The sequence below is a fragment of the Hyperolius riggenbachi genome, chromosome 9 (genome assembly GCF_040937935.1).
Source record: "Hyperolius riggenbachi isolate aHypRig1 chromosome 9, aHypRig1.pri, whole genome shotgun sequence".
In the NCBI taxonomy this organism is placed as follows: Eukaryota; Metazoa; Chordata; class Amphibia; order Anura; family Hyperoliidae; genus Hyperolius; species Hyperolius riggenbachi.
The window spans coordinates 238,756,843-238,781,727 of record NC_090654.1 but is presented as its reverse complement, the minus strand read 5'-3'; the positions used below and the strand labels follow the sequence as shown (position 1 = coordinate 238,781,727).

The window sequence follows — 24,885 nt, the reverse complement described above, 5'->3', positions numbered from 1 at the left end:
TACCAGTTTCGGCATTAACACATGACTCATCCGGAGATTTTCTGCTATATAAACCAACACCTTCCATATCCAGCCGCCCCTTGGGCAGCAGCCGCCTAAGGCCTGGGCCTTTGTGGCCTTTTCAGAAATCTGGCCCTGCACACGGGGGACTTCTGACATAGTTCCTTGCACATTGAATGAAGGATTACTGCCCTTTGGGGTGGGCAGGTTAGGTTAATGGGTGGCTGCTGCACAATAGGGGTTGCACATGGAGTCAGCTGTAATATAATATAAGTAAAGATTTTGCTTCACATGCAGAAAGAAATGGAAACAGTTACTATATATACTTGAGTATAAGCCTAATTTTTGGGCCAAAAAAAGTAGCCCAAAAGTGGGGGTCTTGGCTTATAATTGAGTAACTACTCTTTGAGTAACCCCCACAGTGCCCCCCACAGTAGTGCATCTGAGGGAGACCGCACACTTGACATTTCCATGGGAGGTCCCAGCTAACCTCATCCTGGAGTTGTAGCCTTGGAAGGCATACAGGGATAGTGTCTACTGAGTGGTGAGAATCCTTGCATTCCTATATGAAGTTTTAGATACATGACTAAGTGGCTTAAACTTTACAACAGAAGTTCTTTGCATGTCCATGAACATTGTAGGCCTATGTTCTGGCTTATTATTGCAATCTGCTGAATTTATGCTGCTTTTCTAATATATGGTTGTGGCCGGCCATGGCTGTGAGTAGTGTAGCGGTTTTGACTTTTGTCAACCCGGCTTATATTCGGGTCAAACATTTTTTTGTAATTTTTTTTTTTTTTTTATGCTCGGGTCGTCTTATACTCGAGTATGTACGGTTAGTTGTTATATTTAGCATTTAATAAATCCATCCCTGTATAGAAATGAAGCAGCTATATGTAATGTTAACAGTGGACAAACTAAGAGAGATAGGGAGGGTTTACACAGCCACAAAAGCATTAACTGTATGTATTAAACATAGCTTTAAAGCAAATCTGTAGCCAAAATAATCTTATGAGATAATGAATTGTACAGTATGTGCAATACAGATAATAAATAGAACATTAGTACCAAAGAAAAGAGTGTATTTATATTTTAAGTTACATACCTTTATTTATAACATCTGACTTTTAAGCTGTAAAACAAAGCAGAAGTAATGACCCTTTGAACTTTCCTGCAGTAAATCCTTATCTAAAGCTGTCTCTCGCTGTTTCTTGGCTGTTTAAGTTCTTTAGATAACAGGACTGAGTTTGACCACGTTAATATACTAGCTCAGAGACGCTCTTTTGCTTATATGACAACTCAAGTTTTTAAACTCTTTATATACTGGAAATCAATATGAGACTCTTTTCTCTGCTACTAATGTTCTATTTATTATCTGTACTACACATACAACTTTTTATCTCATTAGTTTATTTTTTCTACAGATTAAATTTAATTGTAACATCCACTAACTCTTTCCCTACCACATATCATTTCCCCTTAAAGGAAACATCTGAGGAAAAAACAAGATCTACTTACCTGGGGCTTCCTCCAGCCCCTGGCAGCTGATATGTCCCTCACCGCAGCTCGCTCCAAATCTTGAGTGTCACGGCCATGTGCTCGAGCAGGCGTAGAAGATGCAGACCTGGTGAGGTCGGCATCTGCAATGGAAGGGACCCCGGAGCTGCAGCGAGGGACAGATCGGTTGCCAGAGGCTGTCGGAAGTCCCAGGTAATTAGAGGCAAACTGCGCATGCTCAGATTGGCCGTGGCTGGCCGAAGTTACGGGACCCAGAACAGAAGATGAAGAAGACTGAGGACGGCATCGTGGGAGTGATCCGTGCGGATGGGGCTGAAGGATGCCCCAGGTATGTATAAAACTTTGAATATAGTTTGTCTCTGGTTTCCTTTAAAGAGGCCCTGTAGTGACATATAGTAGAATGCAGTAAATTATTCAGGATACTCATGTTTGTTAATTTTCAGTATTTCACCATCAGAAACACTTCCTATAACTATAGTTAGGTCCATAAAAATTTGGGCGGAGACAACTTTTTTCTAATTTTGGTTGTGCACATTAATTACCACAATAATTTTAAATGAAACAACTCAGATGCAGTTGAAGTGCAGACTTTCTGCTTAAATGATACCTTAACGCAAAAATAATTTAAAAATGGGGGAGCAGGCATGTTTAGTGGACTTTCTTCATGACCACCTACTTCTTGGTCAGGGTGGTCGCAGCTGACTGGGAGAGCTCTGCGCATGTGCACTACGTAGTTGTGATGTAGTGCGCATGTGCAGAGCGCTCCTGGCCGTGGGCTTGCGATCAAAGGATGCGTGCTGCCGGGCAACACCTGCACAGTCAGCCGTGACCACCCCAATCAGGAAGTAAGTTCGGGGGGGCGGTAGGCAGTACAGGAAGGGGATGGAGGAGAACGTTTCCGCTTGTGGCTGCAGATACGCTTGGGTAATGTATTTCAATGGGCTGGTGCACACCAGAGCGGGAGGCGTTTTGCAGAAACGCATACTCCCGGGTTGCTGCAGATTTTGGATTGCGGAGGCGTTTTTGCCTCAATGTTAAGTATAGGAAAAACGCAAACCGCTCTGAAAAACAGCACTTCAGAGCGGTTTGCCAGGCGTTTTTTGTTACAGTAGCTGTTCAATAACAGCTTTACTGTAACAATACATGAAATCTACTACACCAAAAACGCTTCACAAAACCGCAAAATGTTAGCTGAGACACTACAGAAAAAGAAGAAAAAGCGTTTCAAAATCTGCTAGCATTTTGGTGTGCACCAGGCCTGAGTGCAGTGGCGGCTCCAGCTTCAGATTTTTGGGGGGGCTCAAAGGGGGCACGAGGGCTGGCAGGCCGGGCTTGGGGGGGGGGGAATTTGCGGCGGCGAAAAATTGGGCGTGGTCATGATGTCATGTGGGCGGGGCTAACTGTAATGTAGTTGTACCAGCTAACGTAGTTACATGGAAAAAAAAATGAAGTAAACGCACATAATGACAGGTAGCCTTTCACCAGTAAATGCACATAAGAATCAGCTTTTCAGCAGTTAATGCACGTAATGATAGACTGCGTTTCTGCAGTAAATGCACATAAGAGCCTGCTTTTCACCAGTTAATGCATGTAATGACAGACAGTTTCCCCATTAAATGCACATAAGAGACAGCTTTTCACCAGTTAATTCACATAATGACAGACTGCGTTTCCGCAGTAAATGCACATAAGGGACAACTTTTCACCAGTTCATGCACATAATGACAGACAGCATTTCCCCAGTAAATGCACATAAGAGACAGCTTTTCACCAGTTAATGCACATGACAGACAGCCTTTCACCAGTTAATGCCCATAAGAGACAGCCTTTCACCAGTTAATGCCCATAAGAGACAGCTTTTCACCAGTAAATGCATATAAGAGACAGCTTTTAACCAGCTAACGCACGTAATGACAGACAGCCTTTCACCAGTAAATGCACATAAAAGACAGCGTTACCCCAGTATAAGTGACAGCGTTATCCCAGTATAAGTGACAGCGTTACCCCAGTAAATGCACATAAGTGACAGCGTTACCCCAGTAAATGCACATAAGTGACAGCTTTACCCCAGTATAAGTGACAGCGTTACCCCAGTAAATGTACATAAGTGACAGCGTTACCCCAGTATAAGTGACAGCGTTACACCAGTAAATGCACATAAGTGACAGCGTTACCCCAGTATAAGTGACAGCGTTACCCCAGTAAATGCACATAAGTGACAGCTTTACCCCAGTGTAAGTGACAGCGTTACCCCAGTAAATGTACATAAGTGACAGCGTTACCCCAGTATAAGTGACAGCGTTACACCAGTAAATGCACATAAGTGACAGCGTTACCCCAGTATAAGTGACAGCGTTACCCCAGTATAAGTGACAGCGTCACCCCAGTAAATGCACATAAGTGACAGCGTTACCCCAGTATAAGTGACAGCGTTACCCCAGTAAATGCACATAAGTGACAGCTTTACCCCAGTATAAGTGACAGCGTTACCCCAGTAAATGTACATAAGTGACAGCGTTACCCCAGTATAAGTGACAGCGTTACACCAGTAAATGCACATAAGTGACAGCGTTACCCCAGTATAAGTGACAGCGTTACCCCAGTATAAGTGACAGCGTTACCCCAGTATAAGTGACAGCGTTACCCCAGTATAAGTGACAGCGTTACCCCAGTATAAGTGACAGCGTTACCCCAGTATAAGTGACAGCGTTACCCCAGTAAATGCACATAAGTGACAGCGTTACCCCAGTATAAGTGACAGCGTTACCCCAGTATAAGTGACAGCGTTACCCCAGTATAAGTGACAGCGTTACCCCAGTATAAGTGACAGCGTTACCCCAGTATAAGTGACAGCGTTACCCCAGTAAATGCACATAAGTGACAGCGTTACCCCAGTATAAGTGACAGCGTTACCCCAGTAAATGCACATAAGTGACAGCGTTACCCCAGTATAAGTGACAGCGTTACCCCAGTAAATGTACATAAGTGACAGCGTTACCCCAGTATAAGTGACAGCGTTACACCAGTAAATGCACTTAAGTGACAGCGTTACCCCAGTATAAGTGACAGCGTTACCCCAGTATAAGTGACAGCGTTACCCCAGTAAATGCACATAAGTGACAGCGTTACCCCAGTATAAGTGACAGCGTTACCCCAGTAAATGCACATAAGTGACAGCGTTACCCCAGTAAATGCACATAATGTTATACCTGGTCAGGAGGGTGGGGGACTATTTGCAGAGGCTGGGGAGGGGGGCCCCATCATGCCCTCACCTCAGTGGACCCCCCTCCTTTTATGCGCGGCGCCGAGCGGGAGATACAGCTAGCTATAGTCTCCGGGAGTCCGGGCTGCAGCAGACACTAGAGCTTCAGCCGACTGGTCCACTTCTGTCTCCTCCTCAGCAATACCGCTCTGCACGCACTGAATCAGGAAGTAGTGCGAGCGGTATTGCTGAGAAGGAGACAGGAGTGGACCAGGCGGCTGAAGCTCTAGTGTCTGCTGCAGCCCGGACTCCCGGAGACTATAGCTAGCTGTATCTCCCGCTCGGCGCCGCGCATAAAAGGACCCCTCTTTTTATCATTCCCTGAGGTGAGGGAATGATAAGTCTCTCGCCCCACGCTAGAGCCGGTGTTGGAACACCGGCCCTTGATTCAGGGGGGGCTTTCTGAGGGGCTTACAGTTTCTCAGCTGGGGCTTCAGCCCCGGCAAGCCCCAGTGTAGCGCCGCCACTGCCTGAGTGCTGTTCCAGGTCTTTACTGCAGCAGGTTTCAGTTGCTGTTTGTTTGTGGGCCTTTCTGCCAGAAGTTTAGTCTTCAACAAGTGAAATACATGCTCAATTGAGTTAAGATCAGGTGACTGACTTGGCCATTCAAGAATTTTCCACTTCTTTGCTTTAATAAACTCTTGGGTTGCTTTAGCTGTTTTTCCAGGACTTTGCTTGCTTTTTTATATGTTCTTTAGCGAATTCCAATCTAGCCTTTCTATTCTTGAGGCTTATGAGTGGCTTGCACCTCACAGTGCACCCTCTGTATTTACTTTCATGCAGTCTTCTGTTTATGGCAGATTTCAATATCATTAAGCTAACCCCTGTTCACTTGGTTGGCTGTTGTAAAGGAGTTTTTCTTCACTATAGATATGATCCTGTGATCATCCACCACTGTTGTGTTCCGTGGATGTCCAGGTCTTTTTGCATTAGTGTTGGGCGAACAGTGTTCGCCACTGTTCGGGTTCTGCAGAACATCACCCTGTTCGGGTGATGTTCGAGTTCGGCCGAACACCTGACGGTGCTCGGCCAAACCGTTCGGCCATATGGCCGAACTAAGAGCGCATGGCCGAACGTTCCCCGAACGTTCGGCTAGCGCTGTGATTGGCCGAACGGGTCACGTGGTTCGGACCCGAACGCGCTCTGATTGGCCGAACTGTCACGTGGTTCGGGTAAATAAATACCCGAACCACGTCATATCTCCGCCATTTGTCTGTGGGTTTAGCTTTGGGTAGGCAGGCAGGGTAGTTCGCGCTCCAGCCACGCTAGCCAGGGTCCCCCCCAGTCATTGTGTGTCGCTGCTGGGAACAGTAGTACACCGCTCGTTCAGCCACACTATATAGCATTCTGTGTACTGTTCTGTGTCTGCTGGGAACAGTAGTACACCGCTCGTTCAGCCACACTATATAGCATTCTGTGTACTGTTCTGTGTCTGCTGGGAACAGTAGTACACCGCTCGTTCAGCCACACTATATAGCATTCTGTGTACTGTTCTGTGTCTGCTGGGAACAGTAGTACACCGCTCGTTCAGCCACACTATATAGCATTCTGTGTACTGTTCTGTGTCTGCTGGGAACAGTAGTACACCGCTCGTTCAGCCACACTATATAGCATTCTGTGTACTGTTCTGTGTCTGCTGGGAACAGTAGTACACCGCTCGTTCAGCCACACTATATAGCATTCTGTGTACTGTTCTGTGTCTGCTGGGAACAGTAGTACACCGCTCGTTCAGCCACACTATATAGCATTCTGTGTACTGTTCTGTGTCTGCTGGGAACAGTAGTACACCGCTCGTTCAGCCACACTATATAGCATTCTGTGTACTGTTCTGTGTCTGCTGGGAACAGTAGTACACCGCTCGTTCAGCCACACTATATAGCATTCTGTGTACTGTTCTGTGTCTGCTGGGAACAGTAGTACACCGCTCGTTCAGCCACACTATATAGCATTCTGTGTACTGTTCTGTGTCTGCTGGGAACAGTGGTACACCGCTCGTTCAGCCACACTATATAGCATTCTGTGTACTGTTCTGTGTCTGCTGGGAACAGTAGTACACCGCTCGTTCAGCCACACTATATAGCATTCTGTGTACTGTTCTGTGTCTGCTGGGAACAGTAGTACACCGCTCGTTCAGCCACACTATATAGCATTCTGTGTACTGTTCTGTGTCTGCTGGGAACAGTGGTACACCGCTCGTTCAGCCACACTATATAGCATTCTGTGTACTGTTCTGTGTCTGCTGGGAACAGTAGTACACCGCTCGTTCAGCCACACTATATAGCATTCTGTGTACTGTTCTGTGTCTGCTGGGAACAGTAGTACACCGCTCGTTCAGCCACACTATATAGCATTCTGTGTACTGTTCTGTGTCTGCTGGGAACAGTAGTACACCGCTTGTTCAGCCACACTATATAGCATTCTGTGTACTGTTCTGTGTCTGCTGGGAACAGTAGTACACCGCTCGTTCAGCCACACTATATAGCATTCTGTGTACTGTTCTGTGTCTGCTGGGAATAGTGGTACACCGCTCGTTCAGCCACACTATATAGCATTCTGTGTACTGTTCTGTGTCTGCTGGGAACAGTAGTACACCGCTCGTTCAGCCACACTATATAGCATTCTGTGTACTGTTCTGTGTCTGCTGGGAACAGTAGTACACCGCTCGTTCAGCCACACTATATAGCATTCTGTGTACTGTTCTGTGTCTGCTGGGAATAGTGGTACACCGCTCGTTCAGCCACACTATATAGCATTCTGTGTACTGTTCTGTGTCTGCTGGGAACAGTAGTACACCGCTCGTTCAGCCACACTATATAGCATTCTGTGTACTGTTCTGTGTCTGCTGGGAACAGTAGTACACCGCTCGTTCAGCCACACTATATAGCATTCTGTGTACTGTTCTGTGTCTGCTGGGAATAGTGGTACACCGCTCGTTCAGCCACACTATATAGCATTCTGTGTACTGTTCTGTGTCTGCTGGGAACAGTGGTACACCGCTCGTTCAGCCACACTATATAGCATTCTGTGTACTGTTCTGTGTCTGCTGGGAACAGTAGTACACCGCTCGTTCAGCCACACTATATAGCATTCTGTGTACTGTTCTGTGTCTGCTGGGAACAGTAGTACACCGCTCGTTCAGCCACACTATATAGCATTCTGTGTACTGTTCTGTGTCTGCTGGGAATAGTGGTACACCGCTCGTTCAGCCACACTATATAGCATTCTGTGTACTGTTCTGTGTCTGCTGGGAACAGTAGTACACCGCTCGTTCAGCCACACTATATAGCATTCTGTGTACTGTTCTGTGTCTGCTGGGAACAGTAGTACACCGCTCGTTCAGCCACACTATATAGCATTCTGTGTACTGTTCTGTGTCTGCTGGGAATAGTGGTACACCGCTCACCCGTCACTGTATAGCATTGTGCTCTGTGTCGCTGCTGGGAATAGTGGTACACCGCTCACCCGTCACTGTATAGCATTGTGCTCTGTGTCGCTGCTGGGAATAGTGGTACTGTATAGCATTTCTGTACTGCCACTGTACTGCTGCCAGTCAGCGTGTACTGTAAGGATAAGTGAAATGAGGAAGAAATCCGGTGAAAGAGGGAGGGGCAAGGGAAGAGGTGTTTCCCCTGACGGTTCACGTACAGGCCACAGGGGAGCACCCAAGAAAACCCACTCAATACCGCCCATGTTGTCCAGGACAACAACCCTCACAAATCCAAAAGAACAGGACCAGATAATTACTTGGATGACCTCTCAAGCGTCCAGCAGTGGGTTAAGCAGCACCAGCACATCACGCACGAGGTCCGAGTCCTCAGCCAGTTACAAGGAGCCAGTGGGCACAAAGCTGACACAACCGGCAGCGACACCACGCACACAACTGCCAGATAACCAGTCCGATGAATTACCTCAGGACACAATAGGGTATTCGCAGGAGCTATTCCCAGCCCAACAAACTTCCACCTTTCAAAGGTCAATGGAGGAACAGCCAGAAATGTTAGCATTCTGTGTACTGTTCTGTGTCTGCTGGGAACAGTGGTACACCGCTCGTTCAGCCACACTATATAGCATTCTGTGTACTGTTCTGTGTCTGCTGGGAACAGTAGTACACCGCTCGTTCAGCCACACTATATAGCATTCTGTGTACTGTTCTGTGTCTGCTGGGAACAGTAGTACACCGCTCGTTCAGCCACACTATATAGCATTCTGTGTACTGTTCTGTGTCTGCTGGGAACAGTGGTACACCGCTCGTTCAGCCACACTATATAGCATTCTGTGTACTGTTCTGTGTCTGCTGGGAACAGTAGTACACCGCTCGTTCAGCCACACTATATAGCATTCTGTGTACTGTTCTGTGTCTGCTGGGAACAGTAGTACACCGCTCGTTCAGCCACACTATATAGCATTCTGTGTACTGTTCTGTGTCTGCTGGGAACAGTAGTACACCGCTTGTTCAGCCACACTATATAGCATTCTGTGTACTGTTCTGTGTCTGCTGGGAACAGTAGTACACCGCTCGTTCAGCCACACTATATAGCATTCTGTGTACTGTTCTGTGTCTGCTGGGAATAGTGGTACACCGCTCGTTCAGCCACACTATATAGCATTCTGTGTACTGTTCTGTGTCTGCTGGGAACAGTAGTACACCGCTCGTTCAGCCACACTATATAGCATTCTGTGTACTGTTCTGTGTCTGCTGGGAACAGTAGTACACCGCTCGTTCAGCCACACTATATAGCATTCTGTGTACTGTTCTGTGTCTGCTGGGAATAGTGGTACACCGCTCGTTCAGCCACACTATATAGCATTCTGTGTACTGTTCTGTGTCTGCTGGGAACAGTAGTACACCGCTCGTTCAGCCACACTATATAGCATTCTGTGTACTGTTCTGTGTCTGCTGGGAACAGTAGTACACCGCTCGTTCAGCCACACTATATAGCATTCTGTGTACTGTTCTGTGTCTGCTGGGAATAGTGGTACACCGCTCGTTCAGCCACACTATATAGCATTCTGTGTACTGTTCTGTGTCTGCTGGGAACAGTGGTACACCGCTCGTTCAGCCACACTATATAGCATTCTGTGTACTGTTCTGTGTCTGCTGGGAACAGTAGTACACCGCTCGTTCAGCCACACTATATAGCATTCTGTGTACTGTTCTGTGTCTGCTGGGAACAGTAGTACACCGCTCGTTCAGCCACACTATATAGCATTCTGTGTACTGTTCTGTGTCTGCTGGGAATAGTGGTACACCGCTCGTTCAGCCACACTATATAGCATTCTGTGTACTGTTCTGTGTCTGCTGGGAACAGTAGTACACCGCTCGTTCAGCCACACTATATAGCATTCTGTGTACTGTTCTGTGTCTGCTGGGAACAGTAGTACACCGCTCGTTCAGCCACACTATATAGCATTCTGTGTACTGTTCTGTGTCTGCTGGGAATAGTGGTACACCGCTCACCCGTCACTGTATAGCATTGTGCTCTGTGTCGCTGCTGGGAATAGTGGTACACCGCTCACCCGTCACTGTATAGCATTGTGCTCTGTGTCGCTGCTGGGAATAGTGGTACTGTATAGCATTTCTGTACTGCCACTGTACTGCTGCCAGTCAGCGTGTACTGTAAGGATAAGTGAAATGAGGAAGAAATCCGGTGAAAGAGGGAGGGGCAAGGGAAGAGGTGTTTCCCCTGACGGTTCACGTACAGGCCACAGGGGAGCACCCAAGAAAACCCACTCAATACCGCCCATGTTGTCCAGGACAACAACCCTCACAAATCCAAAAGAACAGGACCAGATAATTACTTGGATGACCTCTCAAGCGTCCAGCAGTGGGTTAAGCAGCACCAGCACATCACGCACGAGGTCCGAGTCCTCAGCCAGTTACAAGGAGCCAGTGGGCACAAAGCTGACACAACCGGCAGCGACACCACGCACACAACTGCCAGATAACCAGTCCGATGAATTACCTCAGGACACAATGGGGTATTCGCAGGAGCTATTCCCAGCCCAACAAACTTCCACCTTTCAAAGGTCAATGGAGGAACAGCCAGAAATGTTGTGCCTGGATTCACAACCGTTAACTGTGGGAAATGCACCGCGCACTGAAATACAAGGCGAGTCCGAAGAGGACTCGGAAACCCAAATCCCAGAGCAATTTGGGCAGGAGGGGTTGCAATTGCAGGAGGTCGGCCGACAAGATCTGGAAGACGACGTTGGAGTGTGCTGCGCAGAGGTTGTTGTGGGGAGCTCTACTCCACGGCGGTGGCCCACAATGACATATGACGAGTTTGAGGAGATGGAAGAGGAGGGTATGGACAATGTGGACAGAGACCCAGATTTTGTTTGTGAACGAGAACATCGCCGTCGTAGCAGCAGCACAGATGAGTCTGTTGAAGAACACACTGCTGCACGAGTTCGCCTTGTGCCACAAGGTAGGCGGCGCGCAATTTCAGGCACCACAAGCGTGGAAGTTCAAGTGAGAGGCAAAAGAGGAGCAAACAGAAATCGCCAGCAAGGAGGCAGGTGCTCCAAAGTCTGGGCTTTCTTTGAAGACTGCACTGAGGATGTTACCATGGCGATTTGCAAGGTGTGCAAGACCCGCCTGAGCAGGGGGAAAAATATTAACAACCTCTCCACCACCAGCATGAGCCGTCACATGCTATCCAAACATCCCACTCTTTGGGCAAACGCGTCAGGACAGGGTACCAGAAACAACACTGCCTCCCTTGGGTTCACCAGACTCACCACCAGACCCGCCTCAGCAGCAGCAGTAGCCCAGCCATTGCGTGGTTCACAACATTCACAAACATCAGACGACGCTGACACTGTCACTTTCCGGAGTAGTGCTCTTGAGGTCTCCCAGTGTTCATCAAACACAACAACCAACAGCCCTTCCGTGTGCAGCGCTACGGTTCAGTTGTCTGTGTCGGAGATGTTTGAGCGCAAGAGGAAATTGCCAGCAAATGACCCCCGGGCCGTGGCAGTAACAGCCAGCATAGCCAAGCTTCTGGCCTGCGAAATGCTGCCATATCGATTGGTGGAGACAAACAGCTTCAAGGGCATGATGTCAGTGGCCATCCCACGTTACGTGGTTCCCAGCCGCTACCACTTTGCACGCTCTGCAGTGCCTGAGTTGCATGAGCACGTGGTCAGCAAAATAACCCGAAGCTTGAAGAATGCCGTTGCCTGCAAGGTTCACCTCACCACTGACACCTGGACGAGTGCGTTCGGCCAGGGTCGATACATCTCCCTTACCGCGCACTGGGTGAACCTTGTGGAGCCTGGCAGCGATTCCTCACCTGCTACGGCACGGGTGTTGCCCACGCCACAAACAGCTGCACCGCCGTCCCTCCCACTGGATAACAGCAGCACCTACCTCTCTGACTCCTTCTCCTCCAACGCATCTCAAAGCTGTACCTCATCCGGAAACGCTAACCCAGCAGCAGTAGGATCGTGGAAGCAGTGCAGCACAGCTGTTGGCATGCGTCAGCAAGCGTTGCTGAAGCTAATCTGCCTTGGGGATAAGCAGCACACAGGGGAGGAAATTTGGAGGGGAATAAAGGAACAGACGGATTTGTGGCTGGCACCGCTGGACCTGAAACCGGGCATGGTTGTGTGTGATAATGGGAGTAATCTCATTCGCGCTTTAAGGTTGGCTAAGCTGACACACATCCCTTGCCTGGCGCACGTGATGAACCTAGTAGTTCAGCGGTTCCTGAGGACATACCCAGGCGTGCCCGATCTGCTGTTGAAGGTGCGTCGAGTGTCCAAACATTGTAGAAATTCCAGTACTGCTTCGGGGGCACTCGCCAAGATGCAGGAGCGCTTCAATCTCCCCCACCATCGCTTGCTGTGTGATGTCCCTACGCGCTGGAATTCTACGCTGCACATGCTAGCCCGCTTTTGCGAGCAGAAGAGTGCAGTGGTCCAGTACATGACGGCGCAGTACCGAGGCGCATCCGGCCAGCTGCCAAGCTTCTGTGGATCCGATTGGGCCAACATGTTGGACCTCTGCCAAGTCCTCCAAAATTTTGAGCAATCCACGTTGCTTGTGAGCAGTGACAACTCTTCAGTCAGCATTACCATACCACTGCTGTGTTTACTGAAGAGGTCGATGTTAAAAATCAAGGAAACAGCTGTCATGATGCAACTGGGGGAATCTGAAGGAGAAAACGATCAGCGTGATGGCACCAACATCAGGCCATCCGCCTCAGGGAACGCTGGCCCCAGCAGCTATGACGAAGAAGAGGAGGAGGAACAGCTGGAGTTGGAGCAGGAATTTCATGCCACCACTGACGAGGGCCAGAGCGGTGCACGTTGGACTTCCACAATTCAACGCGAATGGTCAGCAGAAGCAGACCAGGAGGAAGGTGACGACTATGATGCATCACAACAACTATCACAACGCTCACAAGAGGATGATGAGGATTCTGGTAGGACTCTGGCACACATGGCTCAATTCATGCTAGACTGCATTGAACGTGACCCACGCATTGTGCGCATTCTGGACAACACCAATTACTGGGTTTATACCCTTCTGGATCCACGGTACAAACACAATGTTCCAAAACTGCTTGAAGAAAGAGTCAGACAGGTCAAAATGGAAGAATACCAGCAGGCCCTTGTGGAGACTTTAGAGAGGAGATTGACATCCTCCCCCTCCTCTAGCCAGTTGTACGCAGACAGACTGACTTCCGCAAACCCAGGACGACCAGGAGGGCAGCAAACAACACAAGCCGCAGCTAGTACCCAAAAGGGAATGGTATCGGCAGTGTCCTTGGAGTGGGAAAATTTTCTGACACCCATGCAGCCGCAGCCCACTGAACAGCAAGCGTGCAGATCCACCTCCAACACCGATCGCCTGGAGAAGATGGTCAAGGACTACATGTCAGATGGCGTAGCTGTGTCGAACCATCCATCTGCACCCTTCAACTATTGGGTATCGAAGCTAGACACCTGGCACGAACTGGCAATGTACGCAATAGAGGTGCTGGCTTGCCCGGCAGCCAGCGTTATGTCGGAACGCTGTTTCAGTGCTGCCGGAGGCATCGTCACAGATCGGCGTATCCGCCTCTCTACAGAAAATGCAGACCGTCTGACTCAAATTAAAATGAATCAATCCTGGATTGGAAATGACTACGCAACACTCCAGGACCCCAACCAAGTAACATGACCAATGAACATCTGGGATGGTGTTGCGTTTCCGGGCCCTGTTTATTGAACCTCTCATCTGTATTACATTTATGACTGCATGGCGGCAAAAAGCATTGCTGCTATATCCGCACGCTTTTTGTCCACATGCAAGGCCTGGGTTGTTGTGTCTCACAAAGCGTGGCCTTCTCCTCCTGCGCCTGCTCCTGTTCCATCACGTCTGCTGCTGCTGGGTTAGCGTTGCCGCGTGGTCCCTGTTTATTGAACCACTTATCTTTATTACATTTATGACTGCATGGCGGTACAAAGCATGCTATCCGCACGCTTCTTGCCCTCATGCAAGGCCTGGGTTGTTGTGTCTCACAAAGCGTGGCCTTCTCCTCCTGCGCCTCCTCCTGTTCCATCACGTCTGCTGCTGCTGGGTTAGCGTTGCCGCGTGGTCCCTGTTTATTGAACCACTTATCTTTATTACATTTATGACTGCATGGCGGTACAAAGCATGCTATCCGCACGCTTCTTGCCCTCATGCAAGGCCTGGGTTGTTGTGTCTCACAAAGCGTGGCCTTCTCCTCCTGCGCCTGCTCCTGTTCCATCACGTCTGCTGCTGCTGGGTTAGCGTTGCCGCGTGGTCCCTGTTTATTGAACCACTTATCTTTATTATATTTATGACTGCATGGCGGTACAAAGCCTGCTATCCGCACGCTTCTTGCCCTCATGCAAGGCCGGGGTTGTTGTGTCTCACAAAGCGTGGCCTTCTTCTCCTCCTGCGCCACCCTCCTCCTGTTCCATCACGTGTGCTGCTGCTGGGTTAGCGTTACCGGTCCCTTTTCCTGGAACCTCTTATATGTATTACATTTATGACTGCATGCCGACAAAAAACATGTTACCTGTGCAAAGAAAACAGACATTTCCCGCATTTAAAAGACAGTTTTCCCTTTGAAACTTTAAAATCGATTTTCTCAAAAACTATAAGCTCTTTTTGCTAATTTTTTTTTCCTCTTGTACCCACTCCCAAGGTGCACATACCCTGTAAATTTGGGGTATGTAGCATGTAAGGAGGCTTTACAAACCACAAAAGTTCGGGTCCCCATTGACTTCCATTATGTTCGGATTTCGGGTCGAACACCCGAACATCGCGGCCATGTTCGGCCTGTTCGGCCCGAACCCGAACATCTAGATGTTCGCCCAACACTATTTTGCATTGCTGAGTTCACCAGTGCTTGCCTGATTTCTCAGGATGTGCCAAACTGTGAATTTTGACACTGGTAATATTGTAGCAATTTCTGGGATGGGTTTTTCTGCTTTCGCATCTTAAGGATGGCTTCTTTCACCTGCATGGAGAGCTCCTTTGATCGCAAGTTGACTGTTCACAGTAAAATATTCCACATGCAAGCACCACAACTCAAATCAACTCCAGGTCTTTCATCTGTTTAATTAATAATGACATAACAACAGACTTGCCCACACCTGCCCATGAAATAGCCTTTGAGTCCATTGTCCAATTACTTTTGAGCCCATGAAATGAAGGATTTTGTAAAAAAAAAATTGCTTTAGTTGCCTCACATTTTTATGTAATCATTTTGTTCACCCTACTGAATTAAAGCTGAAAGTCTTCACTTAAACCTCATCTAAGTTGTTTAATTAAGAATTAATTGTGGTAATGTAGAGAACCAAAATTAGAAAAAATCTATATCTGTTCAAATATTTATGGACCTAATTGTATATATTGCTGTATATTGTTATTTACCCTCCCCCCCCCCAGTGATGCTTAAGGTACACACCACTGGCGTAACAATAGGGGATGCGACCCCTGCCGTCGCGGGGGGCCCGGGGCCCCCCTAGGGCCTGCTCAGGGACTTTTGGGGGGCAGGAGGGGTCGCAGCATATGAGGAGTGTGTGGCAGATCGGTGGGGAGGGGGGACATTCCCCCCCCCCTCCCTCACCTCGGGCTCTCCTCTCAGCACTCCCCTCCTGTAATCATTGGTGGCAGCGGGCAGCAGCAGCGGCGGCGGCAGGCTGAATACATTACCTCCTTCTCGCCGTTCTCTAAGAGCTTCATGCAACTTCCTGTGTAAACAGGAAGTTGCTCTTAGAGATCGGAAGACCTCCAGCGAGAAGGAGGTAATGTATTCAGCCTGCCACCGCCGCTGCTGCCCGCTGTGACCAATGATTACAGGAGGGGGAGCGCTGAGAGGAGAGCCCGAGGTGAGGGAGGGGGGGGGGGGGGGGGAATGTAAATCAGGGCAAGGAAAAGGTGAGGAAAGATTTTGGAAAGATTTTACAATGGACTAACACTGACTAAATGTAATCTATAAATTATGAATATTGTAAAAATAAGCAATTTTGTGTCTTACATTATTTTCATTGCAGTTCAGCAAACAGAAACATTACAGAAAGCAGCCAGGATGCCTTGCTATATAAACAAGAACCTGTGTTTTTTTTTGTTTTTTTTTTAATTCTACAGTATACTAACCTACACTTTTTGTTCCTAAACATGCATAAGAAGCAGGCACAATCAGTCAAGCTTTCAGGGTATTGGCTGGTCTTTGTGCCAATCACTTGTCACTAACACACTGCTGTTGTCGGGGTGATGGTTTTCTCCTCCCCTTTTTGCACTATCTTGTATCATTAGCGTTGACATACTCGGCAGGAAAAGATCCCTATGATTGACAGGCAAAATAATAATTTTGGCGGAACTTCTGAACAAAAAGAGGTCTGATTATAATATTAACCCTTGACACTGTCATGAGGTTTTACTCACCATCTTGTGTGCGAAGCCCGAAAATAAAACAACTACTAGATATGGAAAATTTAGACAGTGAAGCATCGAGTGGATCTAACCGCTAGAATGGAAATTAAAGAGGAACTGTAGTGAAAATAACATAATGAATAAAAAAGCTTTTTTTTTTTTTTTTTTTTTTTTTTACAATATTCATGTATAGATTATTTAATCAGTGTTTGCCCAATGCAAAATATTTCCTCTCCCTGATTTACATTCTGAAATGTATCACTGGTGGTGACACCTTTAGTTCTGCCAGATGATCTGTGCGGAATGTTTGTTTCTGAGAGTTCTATGCACAGGGGGAGATATACTTGCTTGGCAGTTGGAAAAAGCCATTATTTCCCACAATGCAACGAGGTTCACAGACAGCAAACTGTCAGGACCATGGTCATGACATCCTACTGTGGGAGGGTTTTCAACACAATCAGCCACACGGGCCCCAACTGGTCTATTTGAGAAAAGGTAAAGTTTTCACATGGGAAAGGGGTATCAGCTACTGATTGGGATGAAGTTCAGTCCCTCTTTAAGGCCTACTTTGTATGAATCATCCTACAGAATTTTTAAAAAAAAAATTCTCTTTCTTTCTTTTTAGCTTTTCTTAGAAACTTAATCTAGACTCCAGTCTCTAGCGCTGCCTATGAAGTCGGTGCTTACTAATCATTCATTAGGCTCAGAGAGAAGCTGCGCAAATGAATTGCTTCTGTACGGGGGAATAATAGGCAGCCGGCACTATCTCACGCACTGCTGAGTGTATAGACTTATTTTGCAGCTGCTGAATTCTAATTTGCTCGCTAGCAACATTTGTGACATTAGCATATTGGAGCATATGACATAACAATAGCATTCACTCTATTATTTAGAGGGCAGCGCCATATATCTCTTGTATAGCCGAGACGGCCGCCATGCATTGCCCGCCAATGTGTTCTCTGCTGAGCAGACAAACCAGCCTCAGGGGCATGACAGATCCTGGAACTTTCATTGTTCAGATGTGAAGCCCAACAGAGGTCATGGAAAAGGATGTGCATTAATTATGGAAAACATACAAGGACATGAGGCAGTATAATGGACCAGACTCTAGCCAGAAGTATTATTTCACAACTAGGTAAGAATCAGTATGGTCGGCTGCCAGCGCTTCAGTTACGACAGAACATCAATATTCCCATGGAGTGATTCGTGCCTTGGCCCCTCCCACAACGTTGTACGGAAGGCAGCTGTACCTACTGGTATTTGAGGCTAGCTGAGAAAAAAATTCTAGCAACACAGTGTAATGATACAGTTAAATAGTGCAGCGGTTAAAGTGTACCTGAGACAGCAACATAAAAAAATGTTATACTTACCCGGGGATCCCTCCAGCCCCATGAGCACCGATGCCTCCCTCTCCGTCCTCCTGAGTGCCTCACTTCGGCTGCAATCAGCCCCCGGAACTGGCTGAGACCCAACAGTTGGTCTCTTCTTTGCAGGCGCGGGGGGCTGCTTGTGTGCAGAAGAGCCAACTGGCGAGACTGAGCCAGATTATTGGGCCTGATTGCAGCCAAATGGAGGCACTCGACAGGACGGCATGGGATGCATCGGATCTCATGGGGCTGGAGGAAGCCCCAGGTAAGTATAAAATCTTTTTATATTGCCATCTCAGGTTTACTTTAAGGGCTGTGCCTCTGACACAGGAGACCTGGGTTTGAACGTTGGCTGTTCAGTAAGCCAGCACCTATTCAGTAGGGAGTCCTTGGGCTAGACTCCCTAACACCGCTACTGTCCACTGAGCGCGCCCTAGTGGCTGCAGCTCTGGAGTTTTGAGTCCGCCAGGAGAGAAGTGCAATATAAATGTTAATTGTCTGATTTTATAATGACTGAGAAAAGAAAAGAAAATTAGCAAAAGTCAACTAATGCTGATCAGTTAGCTGGCTGCTGATTCATTTTCAAAGCATCATTTAAAACCTAACCAAATTCACTGTATACCAAAAGTAATAGTGACACTGAAACATAGTAGGCTGCACTTGGATAAACCCAGTATCATGGCATAAACGGGGTGAAAGAATAAGGTTATGTTCAGTTGTGCCGTCGAGAACGCATCCGAATCCCTCTTGCCGTGCCATCCATGTGATTCAGGTGCAGCCTATTGATTTCAACGGGCTGTAATATTGTATCCAAATTTGCAAGCAGGTAAATACTAAATAGACAAGAATCACAGTACAATATGGTAAAGCCCTTTTCTCCCATATGACTCAAAGCGCATAGTTATGTCTCGGATCAATGCAGGGTTGCAGGCTAGACTGTGTTACAGAGGAAAAAGTCAGGTGTTCATAAATGCCAGACTAAACATGTGGCTTTTCAGATTGGACTTCAATGCTTTCAGGGAAGGAGATGTCCTGATTGGGTGTGGCAGGGAGTTCAAAAGTGTAGGGGTAGCATGACATAGGTATTAAGATGTTACACCCTTCTCTGCAACTTTTCTGTTTCTCTTAGACTTAGAACTATGAACAGTTACTAAGAGATGACATCTTGTCACCTGTGCTCTGTCAGAATACTCATCTGTTAGTCACTCTACCATGACAATCTGTGAGATAAATTTTCTGACTGCTTATATCCTACATGTGGGAAAAATGCAGAAATACCTTTAAATTGATGCATTATCAGTGATTAACATGATCTCTGGGGGAAGGATATACTGACATCATGCAGCATACCATTAATTTAACTCTTGCAAAGCCAGGACAAGGAAAAGAGATTTGGCAGTTGTGGCTTGGACTGAGACAGGTGAATTTGGCTGCAGTGGGAAATGCCTCTTTTAGAAGCACAAACTAATATTTGAAAGTGATTCTAAAGCTACATACTGTACACACCCTAGGCCTAGTTCACATTATAAATCGCTAGTGCAATCTCAAGCACTAAGCGCTTTGTGAGCGCTTTGAAAGCAATTTTCCCTTCGCTTTCAGATCGATTTACGCTTTAGTAAGCAGCTTTCTAAGCATTTTTGTCTGGCGGTTTTGTTTTTTCTTCCAAACGACCCTCAGGAAGTGAACTCTGTGACCTGGAACTGAATAAATATAATGTATTTATTCTTGAAAGCGCTGGTTAAATCGCTTTTCAAATCGCTTTTTCTAGCGTTTTGCAATTTCCCTATAATTTGTATTGAAGCGCAAATGCTCAGGAAATGAAGCAGGAGCGCGTTTGTGTTTGGAAAGAAAGCTCATCGCTCGCGTGAAAACACTCACATAGAGCAACATAGCAGAAGCGCTTTTAAAGCGATTTTAAAAATCACCAGTGCTTAAAAAAAGCGAAAATTCTCTTAGTGTGAACAAATCCTAAATGTTATGTCGGCCAGAAGGATCTTTCATGGAAAGAACTTCAAAATCTGCTGAACCTCTATTGTTCTTCTATGGAGACTTTTTTTAATCGCATCAAAAATCTGAATCACTTGTAGTGTAAAAAAAGCCCTTCATTCAGCAAATAGCAATTTAATATGAATAGACTTTTGCACCTTGAAGGTGGGAAAGGTCCTCTTGCTTGTATAACCCCTTCCCCACCGCTAGTACGCATATCTACGCCCCTTAAAACTTCACTTGCACAACAGGGGCGTAGATATGCATACATATTAATTTATTACACCGCTCACAATCGCTGCGTCGCTCCCTTTGTTTTCATTGCCATCCAACCGGTCTGTGATCGGTGAATGGGAACAGCTGTTCCCAAAGCCGATCACAGTGCCTGTATTGAATGAAAGCTGGCATTGGTTCCTGTGTACTGTTCGCAGTACACAGGAGTTAACTATGGTGACACCTTGTGGCCAAAAAGTAAAACTACACCCACATACACTATTATATGTAAAAATAGGTACCTTTTCATTTGTTTTTAACCCCTTTCACCGCTACCCCATAAATACTAAAATTAAACAATTGTTAAAAAAATGACAATTTAAAAAAAAAAAAACATAAATAGTTACCTTAGGACTTTTTAATATGTATGTCATGAGGATATAGTACGGCTATTTTTGTAAATAAAGGCTTGTAATTATTGATATAATATATAAAAAAATAACAGAAAAAATACACCTTTATTTCCAAATAAAATATTATCTCCATATGTTGTACTAGGGACACAATTTGTAATAACCGGGACAAATGGGCAAATAAAACATTGTGTTTTATCTACCATTACATTTTATTGTAAAACGATAATGACTGAAAACTGAGTAATGATTTTTTTTCTTTTTTTTTCTCGTTATCCCCTTGACAATGCATATAAAATAAAATTATTCATAGTAAAAAGTGCCACCCAAAGAAAGCCTAATGTGTGGCGAAAAAAAAAAAATAGATCATTTCAGTGTGATAAGTAACGATAAAGTTATTGATGAATAAATGGGAAGAGCGTGATGTGAAAATTGCACTTGCTTTTAAGGGGAAATAACCTGTGGATGGGAAGTGGGTAAACAGCATTTTTGGCTGCAAAGTCAGCACAGTACGTTGTTGGTAAAGGTTATGTCTAAATTGTGCACATTTATACTGTACATGATACGATATTTTGTCTAGAAGAAAAACAGACTAGGGGTAATATCTCATTCAGCAAAACAAAGGGTTAACCTCAGCAACCATAGCCTATCACAAAATATAACTTTTATTATTGTTATTCTTAAAACAATTTATAATAAAATATTTCTCAAGTACCTGCAGATATTATTATATTAGTAACTCGCAGACACCAACACAGCAACACTGGACCTGATTCAATTTGCTGTTCTCCTGAGTTTACTCACAAGAGATGTTTTCACACCTTTATAATAAAATACCCTTTTCAGTGGACAGCAAGCAAGAAAGTACTAAAAGTAGTTTGTCCTAAATTCACTTGTGATATTAGTTTTCTTGACTACGTTTACTACTGTTTCACGTCCTGGGTTGAGCGCCTCTACAACACTCTTTATGCAATGCCAAGAAATAAGTACATTTTTCAAAGTTTTTTGCCCAATCTGTGTTTGGACAGAAGCAAGAGATTTTAGTGCCCTTGGCTGCTAGTAAACCTGGGCGCCGTATGGACTACAATATTGATTGTAGCCATAGCAGTGCCCAGTGTACAGTGTGGAAGGCTGAGGTGACTGATATAGTCAAAGCACCGGGGCGGCAGAGGGGCCAATATCGGCGGAGATTGTGGCGCAGAACCAAGTTATCGGGTGCTAGTTGATGGGTTCTTAGTGTTAGGAGTACATAGGGGCATGTTAGTGTTAGGCTTAGATAGCGGTAGGGTAGTGTTAGGAGCAGAGGCATAACTAAGGAGCTTGGGCCCGGTACAATTTTTACATGGGGACCTGAGCCCTGTAATGATATGGGGGCCCAAAACCAACCAAGGACAGCTGCTGTGTCATAGAGGTGTAATCAGAGGAAGGAAACAGTGTGTTAAGGATTACTACTATGCAATACACATTAAGAAGTGTTCAATACCAGCATAAAAAAACAAACACGATGGATGAAGGAGGGCCCCTAGTGGGCTCCTCTTTTACAGGGGCCCCGGTGCGGTGGCAACCTCTGCATCTCCTATTGCTATGCTGCTGGTTTATGAGTAGGTTGAAGGAGGGGTAGTGTGAGAGGAAGGTTAGGTAAAGTGATAGTAGAATATCAGTAAAATCTCTCATATCTCTAAAACATTTTTATGGTAATATTAGACACTGCCATTTACTGTAATTAGAGGGCATACAATGTATATATCTACAGTTTTTTTCATTTAATTATGGGTCTACATGAAAAGGGCGCCGGTAAAAAAGGGCGCCTGGTAGAGCCCATATATACCAACTTCGGCTACAAAAAAGGCGCCTGGTGTAGCCCATATAAACTTCGGCTACAAAAAAGGCGCCTGGTGTAGCCCATATAAACTTCGGCTACAAAAAAAAGGCGCCTGGTTTAGCCCATATAAACTTCGGCTACAAAAAAGGCGCCTGGTGTAGCCCATATAAACTTCGGCTACAAAAAAGGCGCCTGGTGTAGCCCATATAAACTTCGGCTACAAAAAAGGCGCCTGGTGTAGCCCATATAAACTTCGGCTACAAAAAAAAAAGGCGCCTGGTGTAGCCCATATAAAAACTTCGGCTACAAAAAAAAGGCGCCTGGTGTAGCCCATATAAAAACTTTGGCTACAAAAAAACTCCGGGATGTGTAAATTACTATTCCTCCTCCAGGCCGCCATGGATAGTGGGGGAATGAAATAATTTGGCTTCCAGCGCTTGTAGCCCATATAAAAACTTCGGCTACAAAAATACTCCAGGATGTGTTAATTACTATTCCCCCTCCAGGCCGCCATGGATAGTGGGGGAATGAAATAATTCGGCTTCCAGCACTTGTAGCCCATATAAAAACTTAGGCTAGAAAAAAAGTCAATAATATGGGCTACAAAGGGGCACCTTACTGTAGCCAAAAAAAATACGGGCTACAAAGGGGAGCCCGCTTGTAGCTGAAAACCTTGTAGCCGAAAAAATATGGGCTACAAAGGGGAGTCCGCTTGTAGCCTATATCAAAACTCGGGCGCCCTTTTCTACACCTTGTAGCCCATATTTCCAGAAATAACATTGATGTCTATGGCGGCGCCCTTTTCATACAGGCAGCTCGGGCGCCCTTTTCAACCGATCCCTTAATTATATAAAAGCATACCACAAAGTGACATGCGACATGATATATACTGTATGTACATATGCATATAAGCCGACCCATGTTAAAGCCGAGGTACCCACTTTTTCCTCAGAAACCAGGAAAAAGTAATTGACTCGTATATAAGCCCCCTACCCAGTAAAGCCCCCTCCATAGTATCCAGATGTGCCTCCAGTACAAGTCAGCCCCCCTCCCCATAGCCAGATGTGCCCCAATGATGATAAAGCTGTTTCTCAAGATGCCACTAGATGGCCTCCTAGATATGAGACACAGCAATTGCCACACAGAAAGAATCCCCAATCATTGCACTGCTGACACACTGCTTGCACACTCGGCTAGACAAGCCAGGGGACACAGGTAACCCTGAACAGCTCACTATACACACCATGTTACAGGGGATAGGGGGCATGGACACAGCAGGGAGCCAGCTGACTAGTGCACAATCCTTATGCTCCAATGCCAGTAACAAAACCTGCTCCACCATCCGTTCTGCTCCACTGACTCGCATATAAGCTGAGGGGGTAACGTTTCAGCACATTTCTTGTGCTGAAAAATTAGGCTTATACACGAGTATATAAGGTATTACTGCTCCTACTAAGAACATTTCTGAAATACCTCTATGTTTTCCAGTACAACAAGAGTTGTTGTTTATGCAAAAGAGCTTGTCAGATTTAATCCAGTTTCTCAAGAAGTATGGTGTGATGTGGCAAGTGCTGTGGCTAACAGGTGCAGCTAATAGTAGTCAAGCTCCAGACATTAATAGAAGCACCCGGTTAACAGGGGTAGGGTCTGGCTATTAGTAAGCTCCTGACATCTGCACAGTCCACCAGCCTAATAATACTAATAATGTATTAGAGGCGCCTATACTCTATCCCCTATGCTATCAAGGCATTTTGTATTGACTCGAGGAAGCGGGCCATGACCCGCGAAATGTGTTTTCAGATTGCATTTTGAGTAAAAAAAAATTCCTGTTAAACTGGTGTCTATATCTTCTGGAAAGTTAAAGGGATACTGTAGGGGGGTCTGGGGAAAATGAGTTGAAGTTACCTGGGGCTTCTAATGGTCCCCCGCAGGCATCCTGTGCCCGCGCAGCCACTCACCGATGCTCCGGCCCCACCTCCGGTTCACTTCTGGAATTTCAGACTTTAAAGTCTGAAAATCACTCGTCTGCGTTGCCGTGTCCTCGCTCCCGCTGATGTCACCAGGAGTGCACGGCGCAGGCACAGACCATATTGGGCATGCGTAGTACGCTCCTGGTGCCATCAGCGGGAGTGAGGACACGGCAACGCAGGCGCAATGGTTTTAAGACTTTAAAGTCTGAAATTCAAGAAGTGAAATAGAGGCGGGGCCAGAGCATTGGGGAGTGGCTGCTCGGGCACAGGATGTCTGTGGGGGATCATTAGAAGCCCCGGGTAACTTCAACTCATTTTTTCCCGACCCCCTACAGTATCCCTTTAAGTGATTACCTTCTTTTTTTATTGTATAATTTTTTATTTGCAGTTTAAAATACTAAAATAGAACACACATTGGGCGGCTCTCTACCAATAAAT

At 46.2% G+C, this 24,885-nt stretch overlaps 1 protein-coding gene across 2 annotated transcripts in view; it reads left to right on the top strand.

The window, feature by feature from the left end:
- SLC35F4 (solute carrier family 35 member F4) overlaps nucleotides 1-24,885 on the top strand; it is a 316,112-nt gene that overhangs the window by 165,434 nt on the left and 125,793 nt on the right. The window lies entirely within an intron of this gene.